This window comes from Leptonychotes weddellii, chromosome 12 (genome assembly GCF_054177405.1).
Source record: "Leptonychotes weddellii isolate Sample4059 chromosome 12, ASM5417740v2, whole genome shotgun sequence".
NCBI classification, from domain to species: domain Eukaryota; kingdom Metazoa; phylum Chordata; class Mammalia; order Carnivora; family Phocidae; genus Leptonychotes; species Leptonychotes weddellii.
In genome coordinates, this window is record NC_138380.1 from 30,881,993 (window position 1) to 30,895,429 (window position 13,437).

The 13,437-nt window shown below is 35.7% G+C and overlaps 1 long non-coding RNA gene across 2 annotated transcripts in view; it reads left to right on the top strand.

The window, feature by feature from the left end:
• The first annotated feature begins 12,021 nt into the window (after positions 1-12,021).
• The window catches only part of LOC115944341 (uncharacterized), a 217,740-nt gene continuing 216,324 nt past the window's right edge, over positions 12,022-13,437 (top strand). For both annotated transcript variants that reach the window (XR_004078906.2, XR_014139035.1), the window contains exon 1: positions 12,022-12,552. This is a non-coding gene — a long non-coding RNA (uncharacterized LOC115944341). The remainder of the gene's footprint in view (positions 12,553-13,437) is intronic.

Genomic DNA, 13,437 nt, shown 5'->3' on the forward strand with positions numbered 1-13,437 from the left:
TAACTGGATATTTATTTTTGTTTTTTTTTCAAGACTTTTTTAGGCAGCTTAAGGTTGGAATAAATGGCTAAAATTTTCCTTATCCTATCCTGGAGCTTATCCTGAGGTGAGATTAAATACATCACCTTGTTGCACTTTGGCTTTAGATAAAAGGAACCATTTTGTAGTTTGGGTTATTTCCTTTTGAACCTGGAGTTCAGAATGCCCTGAGCACAAGGAGATACATAGGTGTACTACATTCTAGCACATGCAATTTTTCAATCAGAGTGATCTCAGCCTTATTTGGGGTCTTTTATTTTAGAGACATTTACTTAATGGCAGAAACTGCTACTTGTTTACCAAAATGCATTTTCCATTCCTTCTTAGGCTATAGAACTAGTTTGCATTTCTTGGCTTCCTTTGCAACGAGGGATGGCCAAATGATGAAGTTTTAATCGAAAGAATGTGAACAGAAGTGATGTGTGTTACTTTTAGGCTAGGCACAAAAGATCTGCCTACATGAATTGCTCTATGGTTTTCTGGCAACTTTTATGATGGTATTTGAGACCACATATTGAAGACAGCAGAGATACCATCAGCCTAAGTCCCCAGATGAAAATTTGGGGAGGACCTATCACCTCACCCTCACCCCTGCCAACATGGATAGACAGTGGAATGTTATGAAAGCAAGAAATAAGTTTCTGTTGCATTGAGCCATTGTATGATGGATCTACTTATTATTGCAACATATATCACGCTAAAGTACCTTTAAATGATATGCTCAGTTTTTCTCATTTAAATACAGTTTTATGGGTAGATTGTTATATTGAATAAGAACATAGATGCACAGTGGCTGACGTGTAATAAGTGCTCAAAGAATAGTACTTACCCTTAATAATATCCTAGGTCAAAAGGAATTCTTCCAACTCACTTGTATAACAAGTTTTTGTTAACAAACAAGATGCAAAATGAAAATGTATTGTTACTTGGAATGTTAGCAGGCTTCTAAACTAATACCTCAGGGATCAATCCAAATGGATACTGCCCCAAGAAATTTTTCTTTAGTACATGTGATTGAAATTTCTTGTCCCTGTTTTCTCCAATAGAGCTTCTGTGAGTATTTTTATTAACCCCTATTGTAGGCAGTGTTCTTAGTGGGCCTTCAGTGACTTCACCTCCTTGAATTCCCATCCGTATGCAATTACCCTCTGCTTGAGTATGGGCTGTATGTAGGGAATTGCTTCTAATCAATGGAATACAACAAAAGTGATGGGATGTCACTTCCATTACTAGGTTACAAAAACTTATGACTTTGATCTTGCTAGCACACTTTTTTTGCTAGCACACTTACTTGACTTACACACTCAAAAGAAGCAAGCTGCCTTGTTGGAGAGGCCTATCACAAGGAATTGAGGGTATGCTCTGACCAGCTGAGGTCCACCGTCTGACCATATCTGAGGAATTGAATTCTACCAACAGAAGCCAAGTGAACATGGAAGTGGATCCTTCTCTGTTGGGGTTTCAGATGAAACTGCAGACCCTGGACTGACACCTTGGTTGTAGCCTTGTGAAAAAGTGTAAGGCAGAGGATCCAGCTAAGCTATACCCAGATTTCTGATCCCTAGAAACTATGAGATAATATATGTGTATTAAAATTGCTAAATTTAGGGGCACCTGGGTGGCTCAGTCAGTTAAGTGGCTGCCTTTGGCTCAGGTCATGATCTCAGGGTCCTGGGATCAAGCCCTGCATCTGGCTCCCTGCTCAGTGGAGAGCCTGCTTCTCCCTCTCCCTCTGCCTGCCACTCTGCCTACTTAAGCTCTCTCTCGATCTCTCTGTCAAATAAATAAAATCTTTTAAAAAATTTAAAAAAATAAAATTGCTAAATTTTGGGATAATTTCTTATGTGGCATTAGATAACTAATACACTTCGAATATTAGGCTGTGGACTAAACTTCATGGATCGATCAAAATGGCTTGTCCCCTCAGATACATTTCTTCAGTACCCACAGTTGAAATGATTATACTTCCTTTTTTTTTTTGTTTGTTTGTTTGCTTGCTTTTGTTTTTGTTTTTACTTTATTAAAGAATGTGTGTAAGTATTTGTGATAGCATCTATGTCATTTCAATGTGTATGATAACTCCTTCATGCCAGTTTGGTATTCTCTAATAGAATCTATGCCTCTTGGCCATCTGGGTGGCTCAGTCGTTAAGCGTCTGCCTTTGGCTCAGGTCATGATCCCAGAGTCCTGGGATCGAGCCCCACATCGGGGTCCCTGCTTGGCGGGAAGCCTGCTTCTCCCTCTCCCACTCCCCCTGCTTGTGTTCCTGCTCTCACTATCTCTCTCTCTGTCAAATAAATAAATAAAATCTTTAAAAAAAAAAAAAAAAAGAATCTATGCCTCTTGAAGGGAATGATGATATCTTATCTACTTTCTTTGTGTTTTCTGCAGTTTTGACCCAATGTATAATTATTATTCAGTGAATAGCATAATGCTAAAATAATGCTATATCAGTTACTTTGGAAATTTACATTTCTACTGATTTAGGGTACTACAAATTTTCTTTTCCAATGAAAAGTACCTCATTTCTCTCAAATTACGGACAAAGCGCTTTTCTTTTGCAATTAAAATTAAATATATTTTCAAATATGTCATGTACAATTAAGTTTCTAGGATCATTAACCATATATTTGTACAATTTTACTTAATTTATCTTTAGTATATTTTTCTAGAAAAATAATTTATTCATAGAACTCTTTCTTACTTAGACTCAGCAGAGAATTAATTTAAAGAACATGATTGACATTTACTAACTGAATGCAGTTTTTTTCCATAGTAACAATATTAGAAGCTTTATGATACAGATACAGATTTTATTAAAGCATGTAGAAATATTTAAGGATCTAGAAATCCAGTATCATCAATGTAAACTAAAAGTGAAACCCTGAAAAGTATGGTATATATCTAGAAATAACCAAAAGTAATAAATAATAAAATGCATGTGTATGTGTATGCTTATGTATACCTGTGTGTATATTTATATATACAAACAGACACACATATGAATATATAGTGAGTTAGAAAAATTAAAATGTAGTTTCTAAATAATAAAGAGATTCTTTTTTATATTTGCTTTGCATTTTATGTTAAATTTTATTGAAACATTTTTAAATCATTCATTTTGGTATCCATTTTTGTCAAATTATAATCTTTTATCACTTAATAATAGAGGATAAGAAGCCTTTTAAGCACATAAAAATGATGACATTTTGATGGAATTGAGTTGAGCAATAATTTTATCAAATAATATATTTCTTTTTAAAAATACTATTAAAGAAAATATCACACACAAATTGGACAGAATAGAAAGAAAACTGTCATCTTAAATCATCTGTCCCACCTTATAGGTAACTGTGTGTAATTCTACAATTATACAATGTGTTGCTATATACTTGAAATACATGAAATATGGAAAGGATAAATTTATCGATACATTGTGACAATTATTTTATGACAGATACTCATACCATTTCTATAGATAGAAAAAATCTGTATAAATGATGTATAAATGCTGAAGCAAGGAATTTATAAAAGAAAAAAACTAGAAATTATACTATCAGTTTAATGATCGTCTTCATATTAATTCCCTTGGGAAAGCTCATTTGTAGAAGTTGTATCATATTCTAGCTTAGTTGGGTGTACGTATTGCAATAATGCTGCCATTATTCAAAACAATCCTGGAATACTTGCTTTTGGTATTATAGAAGAGTCACTCAGTGAGTTCTGTAAGAAAATCTGTCTTCTTTTGAGAGTAACCAAACCCGCCCATCACTGATAAAATTTTGCAAGAATTAAGGCTGTTAACATAAAAGTGCCATAGGTTCTTAAGGCAGTTCCAGAAGATGAGTTGGAATACTGTTTTGAACAATGGTGTAATTGTTGAAATAAAGTGTATGGCCTTCCAAGACAATTGCTTCAAGGAAGACAAAATTGCCTTTTGATTATATAAATATTGGTTTATTTAAAACTTAAAACATTATGACAATATTTTCCCAAAACTGCTTGCTTGTGTGATACTATATGATGGATGTATATAGGCATGAATATGTTTACTTGGTTATTCCATGGACAAATTCTATCATACTTAAAAATTTGTCTGAATACTAAATTTGAATATTAAAGGTAGACATCATTAGCACAGATTTGAATATAAAGTATTCAAACATAAAATATCATTTAAAATTATTCCTGCAGCTAGAGGAACAGAAAGTGATCTTTAAACAAAGTGTCATTATAAGGCAATAAAGAAATTGAAGATGACACAAAGAAATGGAAGAATATTCCATGCTCATGGATTGGAAGAATTAATATTGTCAAGATGTTCATGTTACGCTGTTATACGCAAACAATGAATCATGCAACACTACATCAAAAACTAATGATGTAATGTATGGTGATTAACATAACATAATAGAATTAAAATAAAAAAAATGTTCATGTTACGCAGAGCAATCTATAGATTCAGTGCAATCCCTCTCAAAATACCAACAGCATTTTTCACAAAACTAGAACAAATAATACTAAGATTTGTATAGAACCACAGAAAACGCTGAATAGCCAAAACAATCCTGGGAAAGAAGAACAAAGCTAGAGGTATCACAATTTCAGATTTCAAGAAATACTACAAAGCTATAGTAATCAAAACAGTATGGTACTATCACAGAAACACACATACCAATGGCATAGAATTGAGAGCCCAGAAATAAACCCACATGTTTATGGTCAGTTAATCTATGACAAAGGAGGCAAGAATATACAATGGGGGAAAGACAGTCTTTTCAATAAATGGTTCTGAGAAAATGGGAAAGCTACATATAACAGAATGAAACTGGACTTCTTTCTAACACTATACAGAAAAATAATCTCAAAATGGATTAAAGATGTAAATGTGAAATCTGTAGCCATAGAAATCCTAGAAGAGAACACAGGCAGTAATTTCTCTGACATCAGTGTTAGCAATATTTTTCTGGATGTCTCTTAAGGCAAGGGAAACAAAAGCAAAAATAAACTATTGGGACTACATCAAAATAAAAAGCTTTTGGCACAGCAAAGAAGACTGTCAACAAAACAAAAGAAACCTACTGAATGGGAGAAGATCTTTGCAAATGAGATATCCAATAAGGGGTTAATATCCAAAATATGTAAAGAACTCCTACAACTCAACACCAAAAAACAAACAATCCAATTAAAAAATGGGCAGAGGACCTGAATAGACATTTTTCCAAAGAAGACATAGAAATGGTAAACAGACATATGAAAAGATGCTCAACATCACTAATCGTCAGGGAAATGCAAATCAAAACCACCATAAGGTATCACCTTACACCTGTTAGAATGCTAAAATCAGGAAGACAAGAAACAACAAGTGTTGGCAAGGATGTGGAGAAAAGGGAACCCTTGTGTTCTTGGGAATGTAAACTGGTACAGCCACTGTGGAAAAAAAGTATGGAGGTGCCTCAAAAAATTAAAAATAAAAATACCATATGATCTAATAATTCCACTATTGGGTATTTACCCAGGGAAAACAAAGCACTAACTCATAAAGATATATGCACCCCTCTGTTTATTGCAGCATTATCTACAATGGCCAAGACATGGAAGCAATCTCAGTGTCCATCAATAGACAAATGGGTACAGAAAATGTGGTATATACACACAATAGAATATTACACAGCCATAAAAAAAGATGAGATTGTGCCATTTGAGACAACATGGTATGGACCTAGATGGGATTATGCTAAGTGAAATAAGTCAGACTGAGAAAGACAAATACCATATGATTCCACTCATTAATGGAATCTAAAAAAATAAATAAATAAATGAAAAGCAGAATCAGAACTATAAATACAGAGAACAAATTAATGGTTTCTGGAGGGAAGAGGGGGTGGTATGTTGGGCAGAATGGGTGAAGGGGAAAGGGAGATACAGGCCTCCAGTTATGGAATGGGTAAGTCACAGGAGTAAAAAGCAGAGCATAAGGAATACAGCCAATGATATTGTAATAGCAATGCAGTGGGACAAATGGTAGCTATACTTGTGAACATAGCATAATATATAAACTTGTCAAATCACTAATTTGTACACCCAAAGCTAATGTAACATTATGTGTCAACTATACTCAAAAAAAGAAAGAAGGCAATAAAGAAGGGAGAAAATTTAGTAACTATTCCATTTTAGAGATGAGAAGATTAAGACCTAGAGGAACTGAGTGATTTGCCAGAGAAAATAAAATCTTTCAGATGTGAAGGACATTAATGGGACATGATGTTTTGGACTACAGGGATAGCAACTAAGTAACTTTTAGGTTACTAGTAGAGACATAAAAAGGGCAAAAATCAGTATAACATTTTGGGGCTTATATACATCAATTTATCCTAAGATACTGACTTTTTGAGTGTTCTAATGTTTAGAATATTTTAATACATCTAGCAATTTTAATATATTTATCAAAACTAGCATAAAATGAAAGAAGCCAGATACCGACTCTTCACATTTTAATAGCTACAACCCTTATTTTCACAAGCATCAATCATTTTATACCTGGACAGTCAGAGCTGACATAATTGTCACCAGGTTTTCCTTCTCCAGCGCATTCTAAAGTAAGTAGTAAGATGTTCTTTCTTTTAATGAAATTCTAAGAATTTAACTTTTTCAATGGCATTTGGTAACACCTGTCAGAACAAGTAAATATGAATAGGTATTATTTATATAACAGGGATTCTGAAAATATTTTAATTACCTTCTTGGATTGTTGTAATCACACATTCTTTCCTTTTTCTGTAAACCATTTAAATGGGCTGGGAACAGAACCAATAACTCAAAACTTATTAGCAAATATAAACAAGCAGTAGCACAGGATGGCATCCAGCGAGGATAATAATTGCAGTATTGGTTCATGCTCATTTGGGTCCTTGCCGCAAAGACTAAGCAAGAACGCCTTATATGGGAAGCCGGTAGAAAGTGTGTTGTTCTCGATGTAGTTCCTTCCCTTTGTTTCCTTTTTTGTTTCTTCTTTTTCCTCCCCTTCTCTTCCATTTCCTCCTTCTACATGTGCAACCTGTGTTTTCCAGACCAAACCAGCCTGAAGTACAATCAAAGACACAATTCAGATAATAAGTAAACTGTCATTGGTGTACAGTTTTTTCAGTGGAATCCCTGGAATGCCAACCTTCCCCCCAGGTTCCTTCCTCTAGCTATCTAATGCTTTCAACAGTATAAGAGGTTGCATCTTAGTGATTAAGGGCACAGACCCCAAGAACTAGCTGCCTGAGTTAAAGTATAGTTCCAGTCCTTAATAGATGTGTGATCTTGGACAAGTTCTAAACCTCTCTGTGTCTCAGTCTCCCTATGGATAAAATGATATAATTTTAATAATAAGTTCTACATCATAGAACTATTGTGAGGATGATTTAATGCACAAAAGCACTTAGAATGATGCCTACCACAGAGTAAGCATCTAAAAATGTTAGCTCTTGTTAATATTGTGGACATTTTTCTATATATGTACACATTCTGAAAGTGTTGCAAGTCTACTATTAACTTTGGAGGTCTCTCTTTATTCTGAACATATTTCTATAAAATTGACTATGAAATTTTTATTTAATTTAATATTTCAATTTCTTAAACTCCGCATGCAGCCTGATCTCCACCTACTACATGACATTCAGGTTTTTCCCCTGACATTTTATTGACTAGACTTCAGCTAGTGAACTTGAGCTTGCTTTTTCTTCAGAGTGGTTTCTTCCTCCCTCTGGGACACTGTACAGTGCTTCACTGCCCAGTCGTTTGAGAGAGCAGGTCTTAAGATGGAGCTGTAACTCCAATATGTTTAGCTGTTGTCTCTATCACGAGACCTTTAAGATGTTCACACAAAGAGCTTAGTTGGACAGGAACCCAAATACTTAATGTCCCATTTTGAGCAACCTGGGTTTTAGCCACAGCTGAGTCCTTTAAAACAAAAAACAAGTAGAAGGTATATAATATACAAAGTCCAGGTCTGTTGACAACTCCTTCAGCAAGTCATGTCTTAGATCTCGTATTTCTATTAATTAATAAGTTAGACACAATTGTCACATTATTTTTTTCCATATGAAAAGTAGATTTAAATTTCTCCACACGTATATGACACAGTATATGTTTCAAAGGATAAATATTTTGTGTTAGTGCCAACTTCACTCCTTGTTTTAAAACTGTAAGATTCCATCCCAGCTTCCTCCACACAGATGTTTGACTCTGTGCTTAGTTTTTTCTTTGTAAAGTAGAGATGTTATGAGAGAGTTAAATACATCAATGCATATAAAGCCTCTTTTAATTGCTACTAGAACTTCTCAAAATGTTATTTCAGAAGTTAAGATTTCAATATGGCAAAAAAATATTTTGGAATGAAGGTTTGAAAGTCCACATCCATAAGGTTTTGAAAGAGTCACAGCCTGCTGAATTTGTGGTGAAATTCCCTAATTACAGTTTGGAATGATCAAATTATTATAGAAAACATAATGGATACCCAGATAATAGTATTTGCTTACAAGTTTTTCTCATAAAAATCTTCAATTTCTTTAGTTTCCTTTAACTGTGGAGCTTTGACCCTTGAAAAATATTTTTAATGACATATAACAATGAGTTGTTCTACTGACCTTTATAAAGTGATTTTATTGTTATAATCTCTAGTTTATCTCTCATCCATAAATATACAATAGCATGAACACACATATGTACATACATAGAAAGAGCCATGCTATTTGTTCTGTATGACCACTGGCTACAATGGCAAATGTTGTAACCACAGGATTTGTGTAGGTTTTTTTCCTGTCTTTGTCCAACATAAATTATTTTCTCTTGCTAATAGTCTAAGATTACCACAGTACAAATTTTGAGGAGTCCCAGTTCTACTTTCTATATGATTCAGTAGTATAACAATTATATTTCCTTTTCAAAAACTAAACAAAACAAGACAACCCTCTGGGAAAGTGAAAACACTTATGAGTGATAGTATGCCTTCCTATTTGTAAAACCCTGAAATTCTCTAAAGCCTGGAGTTCTAGCAATTATTAGATCACAGTTACACTTTGTCAGGACTAAGTGTCTTACATCCTTTCTGGAAGAGAGGAAGACCCTAAGATTACAATGTATTTGAACAAGAAGGTGCTAACTTTGCATTATTTTCCATTCTTCTTCCTGTCTTTGTCGGGAGGATGGATCCATGCTGTGCCATTCTCTAGTCTGGTTGCCACCTTTGTCATGAGAATGAGACACCAGAATCAGAATGTTTCCTGTGACATATAATAGCATGCTTTCCTACTCTCACCTCTCAGGATGTTGTATTTAGTTAGGTTAGAGCCTCTGAATCCCTTAGGGCAGGTTCAACATTCACCATTCATGCAGGGTGTCCTTTTTGCTTGTATTCATCGTAAAAGTATTTGATATCTTGGTCAGTTTTGCAGCCCTTCTCTATCTCAAACACACTCCTTAAAAAAACCATTATTATTTTTTATCATTATCAGGTCAATCACATGTCGCAGTTTGTGATATACAGAAACACCCACATGGTTTAATTATTTAAAAAAAACTGTCACTTAAAAATATTACAATATTCCAATTACACATAGGAATATAGAATAGCTGCTATGCTCTGGGGACAAGATGTGGTGTGATGGGCACTTAAAAGGAGTTCATTCCCTTGAAGATGTATTTATTTTGTATTTAGAAAATTTCTAGGGGCGCCTGGGTGGCTCAGTCGTTAAGCATATGCCTTCGGCTCAGGTCATGATCCCAGGGTCCTGGGATCGAGCCCCACATCGGGCTCCCTGCTCAGCGGGAGGCCTGCTTCTCCCTCTCCCCCTCCCCCTACTTGTGTTCCCTCTCTCTCTGTGTCTCTCTCTGTCAAATAAATAAATAAAATCTTTAAAAAAAAAATTTAGAAAATTTCTACTTCTTAATTTTCATTTTGCTTGGGGTATATTTTTAAATTACTCTTAAATTTGCCTCATCCAGGCTAAGATATAAATACTGAATTGTATTTTTAGACCATGCTTCTGTCCCACCATGGAAAATGAAACCTGCAGATATACATCCAAGTAACCATGTATTTTCCACAAATGTTAGGATATATGGAGCCAACATGATAAACATCTCTGTACAGTTGCATTTCCCAATATAGATAGCAATTCATACCCATGCAGGGCAAGGAAAGAGGACATGGTAAGCATGAGAAATCCCTTTGAATGTGAAAAATGTATATATAAGAAGGCAAAGAACCTTATGAATCTAGTCAAGGACACAACTAGCTGTGTTATATATGTGAGAAATATTTTTTGAGTAACTTTAGTTTTGAGTTTTAGTCTCTCTTTTTTTATTCTCCAGAAGAAATTGACCTAGAATTACATTGTACATGATCTTTTTCTAGGATAAAAACAATATGACTGTTACCAGTTTGGGCCAGATTAGTAGGGAAAACTGGAACTGTTTCAACAGAGAGGTTTTATTTATTTATTATTTATTTCTTTATTTTTTAAAGATTTTCTTTATTTGAGAGAGAGAGACAGCGTGAGAGGGAACACAAGCAGGGGGAGTGGGAGAGGGAGAAGCAGGCTTCCCACGGAGCAGGGAGCCCGATGTGGGGCTCAGTCCCAGGACCCTGGGATCATGACCCGAGCCGCAGGCAGATGCCCAACGACTGAGCCACCCAAGCACCCCTCAACAGAGAGGTTTTAATGTAGGTAACTGGTGATTCAACTCTGGCTGACTGGGGAGCCAATGGTCTCTTACAGTGACGAACTCCTTGAGTCTTGGCCACATCCTCTACTTGGCCCCTAGACTAGGTTATCTCCCCTAGAGCATGTGTTGTATTGCCATCTCCTGCTGTAACCATGGTCGGGCATCCATGGCAGCTCCGTTGGCTCAGTCTTGACTCCGTGAATTCTGTAATCCCTCTCCTTCAGCATAGTCAGGGGATCACATGATTCCCTTCATACGTCGTAGAAGCCAAAAGAAGAAGCTCAGGTGCACTAAACTCTTTTTCTACCTAAGTATGATGGGTACAGAGTTGTCTACCATGCATCTCCTGGTGGGTATGGGGCAATCCTATGCAGCAGTTCCTTTTAGATTCCCAAATAACGTCATGGAACAAACTGCCATTTCAAGGCCCCTTAATCCAACTTATTTTCTACTCTGGGCTTCTGTCTAAAGAGGGGGGGACCAGGACATATGTTCCACTGGCAACTTCACTTTTCTGTTTTGTTCCATCGATATCCCTCACAACTCTGAGGGGCAGGCTTCTGTTCTGCTCTGGACCTTCTCTATGTCAAACCCTGTGTTGTAGCTCACCAGGTCTTTAGTGAATATATCGGGTCAATATATTCAAAGTTTGCAAGCCATTATTTAGAAAAGTATTCCTAGAGAAAACTTTGTATTAAAATATAGTTGTCTTAAAAAATATCTTTTGTTATAAAGATCAGAAACTTTATATTTTGCTAATCTTTCTGCTCTAAAGGTCCTAATTCATACCTCCCAACTTACAGTAAGTGGAAGCCTCGTTGTGAAGGACAAATATTATGTATAAGAAAATGGAATGAAAAAAATCCCTTACACTGTTACATTTCCTATTTCAAAGAAAACAAGCTTGGTTAAAAGAAGTGTCAGATGAAACTGAGGGTTCTAGAGGGGAGGGGGGTGGGAGGATGGGTTAGCCTGGTGATGGGTATTAAAGAGGGCACGTTCTGCATGGAGCACTGGGTGTTATGCACAAACAATGAATCATGGAACACTACGTCTAAAACTAATGATGTAATGTAGGGGATTAACATAAGAATAAAAAAAAAAAAAAAAGGAAGTGTCAGATGAATAAGCCAGGATCCTAAAGTGAAAGCCTCTTCATCTACTCACTGCATCTACTCACTCCCTCAGTGGCTATGAAAAGTACTGGAGAAATGGAGATAGCTGGGTTCTGAGTTTTGTTGCCTCATAGGCGTGAAGCAATAGATATTTAAGACAGTGTGATTGTGCCTCAAGACGCAAGAATGAGTATCTCAGGCAGAAATTGCAGGCTGCTAAGTTAAGAAATCATTCTCATGCTGAAAGTTATTTTTGAAGGGTGGTTCTGTAACTCAGTGGAGGCAGCTGATCCTTCACTCCAGCTTTTATCAGGAGGGCAGAGCACTTTCTTAGCAGTTCTGCTCATAGCCAATGTTAAGTTCAACTGAGAGGTCTTCATATCTCAGGAGGCCTGAGGATTCAGGGTTACTCTCATGGCTACCACTTCTTGCATTTCAAGGTCACGGCCTCCCAAATGTGGGTCAGCCAGGGCAAATGTGGTCAGGGCTAGTTCTAGCTCCAGAAACTGTGGCCAGCTTTCTGCAGAGCCTTCAACAATGGTGTCCTAAAGCTACTTAAAACATAACTCCATTGCTTGTTTTGTTTCCCCCCACCCAGGACAGTGGGGCTTGTTTCCCAGATAGTTAATCATCCGAGGGACGCTACTCAAGTTATTCTTCCAAGAACAGGAGGGATCATCTAAAGGTAATTTGCCTTTTACATTTACATAGCTAAGAGGATACCATCTGATCAATTTTTGCCAGAATATGGAAGAGTTGCGCTCCTTTATAAAAGCTATTCATTTGAAATTTATGCATATGTCTGTATGGTTATTGGATTAATGTCTGTACTTCACTAGTTGTAAACTCCACCAGTGCAGGTGCCTTCTCTATTTGATTCACGTTGTTTTCCGAGTGCCTGATGACAAAACCTGACACAGAAGTGGATTAATAAATATTTGTGGAATTAGCAAATGAATTAGTCTACTCCAAGATAATGTTTATTCCTTGCTATATTGTCTACTATTTTGTCCTGTTTCTAGCTGAAGAAGAGAAGAAAAAAACACTAACTTAATCCCTGATGTGGTACTGTTTGAGATATTTTCCTAAAAATAGATAGTTATTGAAGTATAAATATTATAAATAATATAAATAAATAAAAATAAATATTTTAGGAAATGACATGAGTTAAGCATACTCTTTAAATCAGATAGACCCATCAGTATTTGTTACAGTGCATCAGACTGTGTTCTGCAAGACATCGGTTCTCTAGGATTTTGCTAGGTAATCTGTGTAAAACTTATTCCAAGGTCAAATGAATTTAGAAACAGTGGGACAAACAGTTTTCTTTATCGAAGTACTTTTCATAGGCACTGAGGGAGCAATATACTATGGAATATTCAAACTTATTTAACCAGGGAATTGTATTTCTCTAGTAACTTTCCTAATACTTATATTCCATGTTGAAAATTAGTAGAAAACATTTTAAAATTTCAAACCTAAATTCCAGAATATAGTATAAAGCAATTGATTATGATCATATGATAGTAGTTCATATTGAAAGGATTCTATAACATTAAGGCTTAGTTTC